This window comes from Oncorhynchus mykiss, chromosome 29, assembly GCF_057628025.1.
Source record: "Oncorhynchus mykiss isolate SJ-2025 chromosome 29, ASM5762802v1, whole genome shotgun sequence".
Lineage (NCBI taxonomy): Eukaryota > Metazoa > Chordata > Actinopteri > Salmoniformes > Salmonidae > Oncorhynchus > Oncorhynchus mykiss.
Genome location: NC_143050.1, coordinates 24,854,973 through 24,867,943, shown reverse-complemented (window position 1 = coordinate 24,867,943; position 12,971 = coordinate 24,854,973).

Below are 12,971 nucleotides of genomic sequence, written 5' to 3'. Positions count from 1 at the left end.
ATACACACACCTTCATAGCGCAATTTATGGCTTTCAACCTTACATGGGGAATTCACATGACTGAGTACTGGGTGTCAATAAGACATTGACAATTAGCAACAACTGTTTGCAGACATGAACATTTTCAGTATAGATGAACAAATAGATACACAAATCGTATTTTTGGTTGTTGATAAAATAGATACAGTAGGTACAGCACACCCCACAACTAAATACAGAACATTATTACTAAGGCTGATTGAGGATCAGACCGAGGTCACTCAGTCCCCTTTCTGTTTTTTCTTAAAATATTATAATTATTGAAATTGTCCTTTTTCATTCGGTTCTATATTCAGATTGCTCACCTGCATAAGTGCATGTTAAATCTAAGATGGGCCTCCCATGCCAGGCTACTACCCATGCTTGGATTATTTGAATGTTGGTAAAAGGCTCTCCCCTTTATTTAATATGATGGTACCCTCCTTACTTAAATCTCCACACACACACACACACACACACACGCACGGATGCACTCATGCACACACACACACACACACACACACACACACACACACACACACACACACACACACACACACACACACACACACACACACACACACACACCTTGGCTAATAAAGACCTCCACCCACACACAAACACACAACCCTTTTACGTAATGAAATTACAAGTAGTCATATGTTCCATCATTGGCTAGATTTATAGGAACGTTTTACATACAATTCATATCGGGGGCATTGTTGGGGATGCATGTGTGCATACGGATTTACATTATAGAAGTTATTAAAGAAATGAGCGTCGCGCAGAAAAATAGAACGGCAAAAGGGAAAAGTGTCTGTTTCCAGTCCCATAACCTTAGATCCAGGCAGTAGGAAATAACAGTAAACTCTCTCTCTCTCTCTCTCTCTCTCTCTCTCTCTCTCACACACACACACACACACACACACACACACACACACACACACACACACACACACACACACACACACACACACACACACACACACACACACACAAACACACACACACACACACACACACACACACTGGAGGATTCCTGTTGTTTTCCCTCCATAATTTAAGCCCTGATGATAAGTGTCAACACCTTATGGAGATCTGAGGTTGATATCAATCTACAAAAGATCCTAAATGGCCACGACAGTTTTTATTTCTTTAGCCTGTGTTTTCTGCAAAGGAAAATCTGTAGTTTGTAGTTTTGTGATAAGCCTTGTAGTTTTTCGATATTCCCTTTAAACGCTAAAGTAAATGATTCCCACCTAAACACTTATTATGTGACTTCCAGTAAATTCAGTCAGACATAAGGTTGAGAAGATCCTGATGGGGGATTATAAGAGGAGCTGGTAAGAGGAAATGGTAATACTACACTCAATAGCTTTCTTTCCCTCTTCCTTTTCTCACTCTTTTGCTCTCTCTCTCTCTCTCTCCAATCTCTCCTCTCATTCTCTCCATCCAGAGCTGAGGGTTGAACACTGGGTTGAGGAGTCACCAGGGGGCATGAGCCACAGCCTCACCAGCCAGGCCAAACCAGGTCAAGGCCAGGTCAACCATAATCTAACATGCACCGCTGGATTCCAACAAGCAAATCTCTTATTTTTAAACACTGGATTATACATTTCTTTTATTACTGCTCAACAGAACGGAAGGGTGGGGGGCTGGTCTGACTGACAGGATTAGGAGAAAAGCCCTGGGACTTAATATTGAAGAGAGGAATAATAAAAAGTATCAAGACGAGCAGAGGACAAATATGACTGATGAAAAACTATAAATAAAATAGGTAGAACTAGGTCTACTGTGGATGGAGTGCTAATCCTCAGTTTTAGCTTTAATGGTGGAGGTTAGCTAGAACTAAGACAAAAGACAGGATATGACCAATCACTGATTCACACATAGATATGCTAATAGTCACACACACACACACACACACACACACACACACACACACAGGTCCGCTAACCAATGGCTACCATGTGTCCAGTCAACACAGGACATCTGCGTCTCGTACTATAGATAATCTTGTCACGATACCGTCCTCATAGTTATTACATTCGTCTGTATATTTTCTCCATGTTCATCTCTTTATGTGTATAATACCATCACAGTGTGATGTCACAGCATTTTCAGTATGGCCCATCACAGCAAGACGAGAGGGGGGGTTCGTTTGAGGAAGGGAGGGAGGAAGGGAGGGAGGAAGGGAGGAAGGGAGGGAGGAAGGGAGGGAGGAAAAATGACCTTGCTAGAAATAACAACAGCAACCTTAATGTGCTGCATTACAAGATATGTTATAAAACACTTTTATGGGCTGGTAGTAAAAGGTACGGTGTCGTCCTGCACCGGGCCCACTCAGGGCCACATTTGAAGGCCACATCCACAAAATGGGTCAGGAACCAGGGACCGACGATCGCCAGGGTGAGTGCTGCCAATGACTAATGTTTTTGTTCTCACCTTGGCCCAAGTTCTGCTGCATAAACGGGTTGGGCATTCCTCGCCTTGTGCGTATACCTGTTATGGGCCTCTCCGATGGAGGACATGTCATTGTGTCTTGAAGTGCATTACTTTTACGGGCGTCTCTTTTCTCTTAGTGATTTTGCCATAATGAGACATTCGTTTTACAGCATGCAGCAGGCGTTATATAGGTTTGTACAGGTTGGCCCAAAAAGGTGTTTTTGTTTTTCCATTTGGAGAGAGATGGTTGTGCTATCTATCTTTACACAGAGGATGCTCTCTGGAGGAGTGCAGTGTGGTATTGGGATGGTGATACTGGTACCTAAATCCACTATTGCCCCCTGTTGGGGATGGCACAGAATAACACTGTCAGTAGGGGATGATGGCAGGTAAATCATGTAGTAGAACAATATGTATGGATACATCAACAATGCTAGCTTGTTAACATCTTCTTTGTATTTGGATTGAACACAAATGGTTCTCAGTCTATAAGAGTTGAACACAAGTAGTCATTGATTTTAGAGTGCCTTCAGATGTTTTTGCCAAGTCTACAAGCTCTGCAGTCACTTGCCTTTTTCCTTAATGGCACTTATCCCTCTCCCTACCTCTCACACTATCCTTATGTTCATAGCTCTTATTTTATCTCTCACTCTCTCCCTCCCTCCTTACCTTCCTCACACGTTCCTTATCCAAATCAAATCAAATCAAATGTATTTATATAGCCCTTTTTACATCAGCTGATATATCTCAATGTGCTGTACAGAAACCCAGCCTAAAACCCCAAAACAGAAAGCAATGCAGGTGTAGAAGCACGGTGGCTAGGAAAAACTCCCTGGAAAGGCCAAAATCTAGGAAGAAACCTAGAGAGGAACCAGGCTATGAGGGGTGGCCAGTCCTCTTCTGGCTGTGTCGGGTGGAGATTATAACAGAACATGGCCAAGATGTTCAAATGTTCATAAATGACCAGCATGGTCAAATAATAATAATCACAGTAGTTGTCGAGGGTGCAACAAGTCAGCACCTCAGGAGTAAATGTCAGTTGGCTTTTCATAGCCGATCATTAAGAGTACCTCTACCGCTCCTGCTGTCTCTAAAGAGCTGAAAACAGCAGGTCTGGGACAGGTCGCACGTCCGGTGAACAGGTCAGGGTTCCATAGCCGCAGGCAGAACAGCAGCACGGCCAGGTGGACTGCGGACAGCAAGGAGGCATCATGCCAGGTAGTCCGGAGGTATGGTCCTAGGGCTCAGGTCCTCCGAGAGAGAGAAAGAAATAGAGAAAGAGAGAATTAGAGAGAGCACACTTAAATTCACACAGGACACCGGATAAGACAGGAGACGTACTCCAGATATAACAAACTGACCCTAGCCCCCCGACACATAAACTACTGCAGCATAAATACTGGAGGCTGAGACAGGAGGGGTCAGGAGACACTGTGGCCCCATCCGATGATACCCCGAGACAGGGCCAAACAGGAAGGATATAACACCACCCACTTTGCCAAAGCACAGCCCCCACACCACTAGAGGGATATCTTCAACCACCAACTTACCATCCTGAGACAAGGCTGAGTATAGCCCACAAAGATCTCCGCCACGGCACAACCCAAGGGGGGGCGCCAACCCAGACAGGAAGATCATATCAGTGACTCAACCCACTCAAGTGACGCACCCCTCCTAGGGACGGCATGAAAAAGCACCAGTAAGCCAGTGACTCAGCCCCTGTAATAGGGTTGGAGGCAGATAATCCCAGTGGAGAGAGGGGAACCGGCCAGTCAGAGACAGCAAGGGTGGTTCGTTGCTCCAGAGCCTTTCCGTTCACCTTCACACTCCTGGGCCAGACTACACTCATTCATATGACCCACTGAAGAGATGATTCTTCAGTAAAGACTTAAAGGTTGAGACCGAGTCTGCGTCTCTGACATGGGTAGGCAGACCATTCCATAAAAATGGAGCTCTATAGGAGAAAGCCCTGCCTCCAGCTGTTTGCTTAGAAATTCTAGGGACAATTAGGAGGCCTGCGTCTTGTGACCGTAGCGTACGTGTAGGTATGTACGGCAGGACCAAATCAGAAAGATAGGTAGGAGCAAGCCCATGTAATGCTTTGTAGGTTTGCAGTAAAACCCTGAAATCAGCCCTTGCCTTGACAGGAAGCCAGTGTAGGGAGGCTAGCACTGGAGTAATATGATACATTTTTTTGGTTATAGTCAGGATTCTAGCAGCCGTATTTAGCACTAACTGAAGTGTATTTAGTGCTTTATCCGGGTAGCCGGAAAGTAAAGCCTTGCAGTAGTCTAACCTAGAAGTAACAAAAGCATGGATCAATTTTTCTGCATCATTTCTGGACAGAAAATTTCTGATTTTTGCAATGTTACGTAGATGGAAAAAAGCTGTCCTTGAAACAGTCTTGATATGTTCGTCAAAAGAGAGATTAGGGTCCAGAGTAACGCCGAGGTCCTCCACAGTTTTATTTGAGACGACTGTACAACCATCAATATTAATTGTCAGATTCAACAGAAGATCTCTTTGTTTCTTGGGACCTAAAACAAGCATCTCTGTTTTGTCTGAGTTTAAAAGTAGAAAGTTTGCAGCCATCCTCTATTCACTTCCTCTATTCACTTCATCCTTTCTTCCAGCTGTCCTCTCTTCCTTAGTGAACCTTCTCTCCTTCCCTTTCTTCCTGTGTCCCTCTCTCCTTTCTCTCCTCTCCCTGTCCCATCCCATGCATTCCCTCCATAACTCCTTTTTTCTCCCTCTCAGTATCTCTCCATTCACACTACCTTCAGTGTGTAAACTCTGACAGTCCTCCCTCTTATCCCAGCCCGTGGATGTTAGTCCACGACTTATTGATCACACCATAAATTACGCTTGCAGCTCTTCTCCTACCCACCCCTACGATCAGAGACTAGGCGAATAACAGAGAAAGTGAAAGAAATAAAGAGAAAAAAAGAGAGAGAGCGAGAGAGGGAGAGTTTTTAAATGTCTCTGGAAAATTGTTAATTAAATACAAATCAATCCTTGGCCGTTTATCAGAGTGAGCATCTAGCTCACGTTTAAAAAGGGTGTCAGGGAGGGGGTGGGAGGGAATTGATGAGGCAGATTCGAGGGAGGATTGTCATTTAATTTGCCAATCAAACTGTATCATCTGTATAATCCTTAGCTGGGTATTAGGTCCCTGTGAGTGACATGTCTGAAGTTGACTTCTGAGTACTCATATTGTACCTATAAAGAAGATATGCACAAGATAAGAAAAGCAATACATACAGCATATGGGGCGGCAGGGTAGCCTAGTGGTTAGAGCGTTGGACTAGTAACCGGAAGGTTGCGAGTTCAAACCCCCGAGCTGACAAGGTACAAATCTGTCGTTCTGCCCCTGAACACCCACTGTTCCCAGGCCGTCATTGAAAATAAGAATTTGTTCTTAACTGACTTGCCTGGTTAAATAAAGGTAAAATAAAATAAATAAAAATATCAGTAGAGAACTTAAAGAACTCCAAATGACAGAACTCAGCCACATAATCCCATCTATGAACATGTGTTCTGTAGAATCTTCTCCTCCCAAATACAAGAGCAGGGGAGAAGTATTGAGGGATCTCAGATAACCAGTACCAGGGTAATCCCTAACTCTACAACAGCATAGATTTCGGTGGCAGATGATTTCGAGATGGTGTTGGGACTCTCGTAGGTCACCTGGTTTTCTTTAGCTAGAGACGGAGATTGGCCATTGTGAAGAGAGATAGGCCACTGTCTGCCAGACTGTTGTGATTTTTCTCCCCAATTTCGTAGTATCCAATTGTTAGTAGCTACTATCTTGTCTCATCGCTACAACTCCCGTACAGGCTCGGGAGAGACAAATGTCGAAAGTCATGCGTCCTCCAAAACACAACCAAGCCTCACTGCTTCTTTACACAGCGCGCATCCAACCCGGAAGCCAGCCGCACCAATGTGTCGGAGGAAACACTGTGCACCTGGCGACCTTGGAGCACTGCGCCAGGCCCGCCACAGGGGTTGCTGGTGCGCGATGAGACAAGGATATCCCTACCGGCCAAGCCCTCCCTAACCCGGAGGACGCTAGGCCAATTGTGCGTCGCCCCATGGACCTCCCGGTCGCGGCCGGTTGCGACAGAGCCTGGTCACGAACCCAGAGTCTCTGGTGGCACAGCTAGCACTGCAGTGCAGTGCCCTTAACCACTGCGCCACCTGGGAGACCCCGACTGTTGTGATTTTGATAGATTTCTGATGTACAATATGTGAAAAGAGTGGCTCACTACATGTCACATTGTCACGTCCTGACCATAGAGAGCCTTTATTTTCTATGGTGGAGTAGGTCAGGGCGTGACTGGGGGGTTAGTCTAGTTTATCTTTTCTATGTGGGGTTCTAGGTTGTTTTTTCTATGTTGGGGTTTTGGTATGATTCCCAATTAGAGGCAGCTGGCTATCGTTGTCTCTAATTATATTTAAGTAGCATTTTTTCCACCTGTGGGTTATGGGATATTGTTTATGTTTGGAGTTAGTGCACATAGCACCTCAGTAGTCACGGTTTGTTCATTTATTGTTTATTGTTTTGTTTTGTTAAGTTTCACTAATAATAAAGTATGTGGAACTCATATCGCGCTGCGTCTTGGTCCGACCATTATTACGAACATCGTGACACACATGACATGCACAAGTACGGTGAAATTCCTTTCTTGCGAACTAAAAACCCTACAATGCAATAATCAATAACAATGTAATAGTAGATAAAAACACACGTAAAATAAGAATATGTAGAACACAATAAGTAAGCATACTATATACAGGTGTGTGTGTGTGTGTGAGTGTGAACGTGGGTGGTAGGGTCTGTGTCATGGTTCAGGAAGTATTTGAGCAACGATAAGCAGACCCCCTCCCAGCTGTTGCTTTACCACCTGTTGAAAGTGTCTCCTTTCCTGTTGAATAACACCTATCCATTTCCATAACATCTACAGTACAGTAGCCTCCATTACCTCAGTCTCATAACATGACCGACTACATAATAATGACGCTATCAAGCAGGCTAGTTTTCTATATCATGTAACATAAAGGCTATGCTTTAACAGGTGCTGTCCAGTGCTGAAATCAGGCAATACTGCATGACTTTCCCCAAATGTCTGTATTCCATGACAAAATGTTTTGATGTGATGTGAGATATTATAACCTTGACCTGTGTTAGTCCACTTTGTGTATAAAACACTTAATGAATTACTTCACATACAAAAAATAGATATTCATATTGCCACGCGCAGTGCTGCAATTTATAGCAATGAGCACCATAAACATAACAACATGGCCAAAATATATAAAACAGCATCTGAATGTGTGCAGGTGTGTGTGTGCATGTGCGTGCGTGCTTTCGTGTGCGTGCATGCTTCCATATGTGTGTGGCCAAGATGGTTTTCATCTTTATTAATTACATAATCCAGATTTATGATCATAATTGCTGCCTCAGTTCAGCTCAGCAAATCATCCCTTTAATTATTTCAGTGGTGGCCTACCAAATAGACTGGCCAAAACTCTATAAATCCACTGAGACTGGGAATAACAAGGGATTTGACCCCAACTGTAAATCTGGGAGAGGCTGTAAAAGTTGCTGAAAGGACGGATACTGAACTGATAAGACTTTAACCAATGTTTAAATGTTTGATTTTGGGGTAGGTTATTCTGTTGTGATTATGGTATCATGGCAAGGTGGAAGAGGTAATATTGAATAGGAACAGGTAGTTAGTTTCTGTGAAGTTAACTTATTAATGAGCTGTATGTAAAAACTATACTAGTAAGATGCCTAGCATGGCCGTTTTATACATGATAGGTTAATGTGTACTATGTACCAATACTATTTATGTGCAATACAAGCACTATACATTCTGAAGTCAACCAACAGTATCCTTAAAATTTAAACAATGAAACCTAACCACTTTTGAGCCACATTTACTTCTATGCCGGAAGCTAAACTAGCTTTCAGACTGAAATCTGCTACATCTGTCTTAACCCTCTATATTAACACTAAACTACAGCAGACAAAAACACACAGACCTAGAACACATCTACCTACTTTCCATCCACATCTTTAAGGACACCCTTTATTTTATGTCACCCTTCATTTTAAATCCCTCCTGTGCCTTTTTGACCTTGACCCTATAGGTTTCTGTAGTGTAAACTTAATTGTAAACCTCAGTATAGAATGGCAAGGTCTCTACATGCTCTAAGACACTGAGCTTAAAAGGCTGTGGCCAACATCTGTCTGGAGTCAGGAGGAAGTCTGATGTCAGGAAGAGTGGTCTTATAGGAGAAACATGGTGGCATCCTGTTCCTGCTTGGCATGGTCCTTGACTGGGCCGCCCAGTGGGTGAACTGGGATTACAGTTACAGCACATCCGGTGCTCTGGCACAACTGGTGCCCTGCTTCCATATCTGATCAAGCATGAAAGATGTAAAGAAATATACTGTTTACACATGGCATGACAGATTTCCCAAAGGTACTGACAAGTTATTTAATATTATTAGAAATGTGGATTTCATTACGTACATTCATTTGACCCAATCTCTGATAGTCTTTACAGTAATATAATGTAGAACAATGAACGTTCGATAATCCTATTTTAAGGACAAAGTCCAAGATATAAATGACAATTAGCACATGATCTCAGTTTTCTAATAATGAAGGCGGGCATTATGAGGTTGATTTATGACGTCTCTGCTTATTAAGAAATATTTATCATCCAGATGTGACTCCTGGATCACGGCCACAATGATGCTTAAGCCACACATACACACCGCTGACCAAATCCGCTGATGTCCGACTGTGTGTGTGTTTGGTCTCGGGTGGATGGGTGGCAGAGTTTGTTCCGGGTGGCTGAATTTTCTCCTAATCGCGTCGCTGCTGTCTCACACCCGTAATCCTGGCGTTGGAGCCTCACCTCGCTCCTAACCCCGCATCTCTCCTGCAGATGGTTCTCTCCTTAAGCACTGCACAAACACTGAGTCTCTCTCTCTCTCTCTCTCTCTCTCTCTCTCTCTCTCTCTCTATCTCTCTCTCTCTCTCTCTCTCTCTCTCTCTCTCTCTCTCTCTCTCTCTCTCTCTCTCTCTCTCTCTCTCTCTCTCTCTCTCTCTCTCTCTCTCTCTCTCTCTCTCTCTTCTAATCCCCAATGTCAGAGGTGGAAGCACCAGGCCTCCCCATGCCCACCCAGTCCAAAACCTACATAAAGTCAAACAGTCAAAAACATCTAACAGAAGAACATGATTTCAATTAAGCATCCTTCAAAGCACCAGAAATGTCACCTAAAAGACTGTATTCTAAAAATGTACCATGAAAACATTGCAAGTCAACAATGCTATCCCAAGTGGCCTTTTAGCATTAAGTCTGGTCTGGCCCCCCAAAAATACCTTTCCGCCCTCAATTGATAGCATGCTTTGCATGGTGTTCTGTAAATGGCACATCAAGAGGGAGAAGTGGGAACAAAGAGTGCTGGGCAATAATCCAGGTGGGTTTCCATGACACGGGGAAATTAAAGCTGTGAGGAATGGCGGGAAGCCGGCGCAATGATCTGGCACTGTCGGAACGCAAGAGGGAAAAGCACGGGCCGGGAATGGATTGCTGTGTTGGATTCACTGTAGTCAGGGAAAGCTAAAGCGGGAAGGAGGGAAGTAGGAAAGGAGAGGGGGAAGAGAAAGTAGTCAGAGAAGGAGGGAAGGGGGGGGGGGATATTAGAGATGAGTGTTTTTCACAGCAGCATTTTTCACAGCAGACAAAAACATTTGCCTGGATATCAATTTGGAGCCGGCGAAGCAGTCTTCCCCCTCTGCCCTGTCATCCATCATCTTTTTGCGAGCTCACCCCTCCACTACCCCCCCACCCTCCCCCTTACTCCTCATCCCCCTTCACCCGCATCATGTTCCACCTTTCCCCACCTCCTCCCCGCACCCCTCCCTCCACAATACATCCAGATAGCACAAAGCTGAAAGAGAAAGAGTGGAGAGGACAACATGGGCTGGTGTGTGGGAAGAACCACAAACGGGTGAGTGAGCATGTGGGTGGGAGGGGGTTAAGGAGAAGGGCAGAGTGGTTTCCACAGCAGTCGTGGCCCCAGTCTCATGGCATTAAGCTCGGCGGGGGAGGCCCCACCCCCTTGAGGCCCCCTTATTGGCACCTTCCCCTGCACCCCATCACTCATCTCAGGCCCATCATCCATCACCCATCGCGATCAATAGGAGGCCGCGCATTCATCAGCCTTGGGTGCTGATGGGAAGAGGTAGGAGGAGGTGAGGGGGGAGTGAAGGGGGTGAGGAGGGGTGGGGGGATCACGTGGATTGGGCGGTGGTTTGGAGTCTGAGAGAATTACCAACGGGGGAGTAAAAAGAGAAAAGGGAGAAAGGAAGAGTGATGTTCAGGAGAAAGGGCAGAACAAGAAGAGGCTAAGAAGCACAGAAAGATGCATCAGCAGCCAAAAGAGGTTCTTCTCTCTTCCCACTGGGGATGGCTGGAAAAACGTCTGTCAAAAAATGAACTCTACGTTAACCTGAAAACTAAACAAAATATGAGTTACAACATAGATACTTGCAGCACATGCAGCATCTGACACATGAATGTTGAGGAGTTTGAGCCCAGGAATAGAGGTGCTGCTGCGTCCCTATAGCTCCAGGTCAGGGGGAGAATTGCTACCTTGCCTAGCCACAGTTCAGTTGGAGAGTTAAAACCTTGCCCAGCACAGTTGGAGCATTAATACCCTGCATCAGTAAAGATGGAGCGTCAATACCCTGTCTAGCCCCAGTTAAGTTGGAGTGTTAACACCCTGCCTAGTCCCATTTCAGTTGGAACATTAATACCCTGCCTAGGCCCAGTTCAGTTGGAGCATTAATAACTTGCCTAGACCCAGTTCAGTTGGAGCATTAATAACCTAAGTAGTTCCAGTTCAGTTGGTGTTAATAGCCTGCCTCAGTTCAGTTGGAGTGTCAATACCCTGCCTAGCCCCAGTTCAGTTGGAGTGTTAATACCCTGCCTCAGTTCAGATGGGGCGTCAATACCCTGCCTAGCCCCAGTTCAGTTGGAGTGTTAATACCCTGCCTAGCCCCAGTTCAGTTGGAGTGTCAATACCCTGCCTAGCCCCAGTTCAGATGGGGCGTCAATACCCTGCCTAGCCCCAGTTCAGTTGGAGTGTTAATACCCTGCCTAGCCCCAGTTCAGATGGGGCGTCAATACCCTGCCTAGCCCCAGTTCAGTTGGAGTGTCAATACCCTGCCTAGCCCCAGTTCAGTTGGAGTGTTAATACCCTGCCTCAGTTCAGATGGGGCGTCAATACCCTGCCTAGCCCCAGTTCAGTTGGAGTGCTAATATCATGCCTAGCCCCAGTTCAGTTGGAGTGTCAAAACCCTGCCTAGCCCCAGTTCAGTTGGAGTGTCAATACCCTGCCTAGCCCCAGTTCAGTTGGAGTGTTAATACCCTGCCTCAGTTCAGATGGGGTGTCAATACCCTACCTAGCCCCAGTTCAGTTGGAGTGCTAATACCCTGCCTAGCCCCAGTTCAGTTGGAGTGCTAATACCCTGCCTAGCCCCAGTTCAGTTGGAGTGCTAATACCCTGCCTAGCCCCAGTTCAAGTGGAACGTTAAAACCTTGCCAAGCACAAGTTCAGTTGGTGCGTTAATAGCCTGACAAGTCCCAGTTCAGTTGGAGTACTAATACCCTACCTAGCCCTAGTTCAGTTGGAATGTTAATACCCAGCCCAGTCTAAGTTAAGCTGTAGAGTAAATACCCTACCTAGTCCCAGTTCAGTCGGTGTGTTAATACCCTGCCTAGTCCGTGTTCAGTGGGAGTGTTAATACACTGCCTAGCCCCGATTCAGTCGGTGCGTTAATACCCTGCCTAGTTCATGTTCAGTTGGAATGGTAATACCCTGTCTAGCCCCAGTTCAGTTGAATTGTTAATACCCTGCCATGCCCCAGTTCAGTTGGAGAGTTAATACACTGCCTAGTTCCAGTACAGCTGGAGTGTTAATACCCTGCCTAGCCACTGTTCAGTTGGAGCAGTAATAACCTGCCTCACCCTAATTCAGTTGGAGAGTTAATACACTGCCTAGTTCCAGTTCAGTTGGGGTGTTAACATCCTGCCTCAGTTCAGTTGGAGCATCAATACCCTGTCTAGCCCCAGTTCAGTTGGAGTGATAATGCTCTGCCAAGCTGCAGATCAGTTGGAGCGTTAACACCTAAACCTCAGTTCAGTTGGAGCATTAATACCCTGCGTAGTCCCAGTTCAGTCGGTAATTTTATTACCCTGCCTGGCCCCAGTTCAGTTGAATCGTTAACACCCTGCCTAGTTCCAGTACAGCTGGAGTGTTAATACCCTGCCTAGCCACTGTTCAGTTGGAGCAGTAATAACCTGCCTAGCCCAAGTTCATATGGAGTGTTAACACCCTACATCAGTTCAGTTGGGGCATCAATATCATGCCTTGCCCCAGTTCAGTTGGAAATGTAAATACCATGCCTCAGGTCAGTTGCAGCA